This window comes from Poecile atricapillus, chromosome 14 (assembly GCF_030490865.1).
Source record: "Poecile atricapillus isolate bPoeAtr1 chromosome 14, bPoeAtr1.hap1, whole genome shotgun sequence".
Taxonomy (NCBI): domain Eukaryota; kingdom Metazoa; phylum Chordata; class Aves; order Passeriformes; family Paridae; genus Poecile; species Poecile atricapillus.
This window is the reverse complement of record NC_081262.1, coordinates 9,834,783-9,836,635: the sequence shown is the minus strand read 5'-3', so window position 1 is coordinate 9,836,635 and position 1,853 is coordinate 9,834,783.

Here is a 1,853-nt window from a genome sequence, read left to right as displayed (position 1 = left end):
CGCCCCGCTGAGGGGAGGGAGGAGGCGGGAGCCGGGCACTGGGGCCGCCCCTCACCGCCCGCGGTCCTGGCAAGGCACCGCCTTCCGCTCCCTCGGCGGCCCCGCGGCGCCTCCTCACAGCAGAGCGCCGCTGGGACCCTGGCAGATGCTTTATTCCAGTCAGAAAACCGATAAAAATCTGAGCAGACCCCCCAACTAACCCCGTTAGCTGTTAGCGATGAGGGAATCCCGGGGCGAGTGGGGACGGGAAGGACAGCGAGTGTGCAGGTCTCCAGAGCGCTGCTCACAGGACAGCCACTCAAATTTGCTTTCATTTCTGTTCCCGTTGCATGTGGGGCTGAAAGGAGGGGGTGTCCTGGGGCAGGAGCTCCCATGGGAAGCACTCACTGCACGGCAGCCCCCCGAAGATCCCTGCCCCGAAGGAAAGCACGGGGAGCAGACGTGGGCAGTGACCACGGGGCCTGCCTGGGCTTCAGGATGGTCTTTTCAGCTAAACTAAATCGTGCTATTGCACATTTCCCCATAAGAAATGGCAGTATTATGCACCACATTTCACGTTCTAAAGACCATGTTTCCTCAAAGCACCCACATTTGCATTTGTCCTAAAACACTGGTTTTCTGGGTTGAAAATGCCCATGTTTAAGCTTCTCCTCAAGCTAGAATTTGTGGAAAATTTAAACAAAACTCCTTATCCTTTCATGAATTACATGGAAATTAATGTAAATAGGTTCTGGCTTAATTGTATTACTTGGCAGCCTGCAAAGAGTCTGCCTTTTTTACTGCTGTTCAATCCCTTATTCATGTAAATAATCCTCATTAGTGCTTTTTACCATGAGTAGGGTTTACAGAACTGAGACTGGAAGATAGAAGTCCTTTGTGATGGTCTCTTGCAGCACCACAGATGGAAAAATGCACAATCCCTGTGCTCTCCGAAGAGAGCAGAAAAATACTGCTGCTGAGATAATCTTCAGGAGGAAGATTACCAATATTTAATTAAAAACACATAGAGCAGATGCTCTGACTCTCTGCCAGGAAAACCTGCCATTACTTACATAAATTAAACTATCTCAGCATGGGAACTGGAGGGAGCGGTACATTTGTGCAGGAGCAGCACCTGCAATTTGAGGGTACCTGTAATTTTGTCACCAATTTCCAGCACCATGCTGAGGCTGCAGCCCTGGCTTGAGAATGTCAAGGAGACACTCTACTGAGTCCCCATTTAATGCTGCTTCCTAAGGGCACATTTTTTCTCAAATTTGTGCAGAGTTTAAACTGAAGCACATTTACAACATTAGTGATTGTGCAGAAAAACTCTTGAGGTCCTATTCATCTCCAGCTGTAAAACACTGTGGTAAATATTAGCAGTTATTTATGAGCACCAGAACCTGCATCTCCTCATTTCTCACTCTCCTGTCAGCCTAGCTGAGCACCCTGAGAGCAGCACCCAGCCAGGGCTGAGGTTAGGATGATTCATGTCAGGGCCTGGGAAGAGCACAGGCTTCAAATTAATTCTGAAGGCCTAGGAGAAGCCAGATGTTTGGTTCCCACTGTGTGAAAATGTGTTGATAATGGTTAAAAAATCACCACCTGCCATGGTAGGCTACTGATAATGGTGGACTACTGTAACTGGTGCAATACATGAGCACAACTGAACATGTCATGAGAGTAGCTCATTTTAAACTCCGGCAAATCATGGAATCATTAAGGTTGCAAAACACTTCCAAGGTCAAGACCAACTTTTTACTGAATCCCACCATACCCACTAGATGATATCACGAAGTGCCACGTCTACTTGTTTTCTGAACACTTCCAGGGATGGTGACTCCACCACTTCCCTAGGCAGCCTGTTCCAA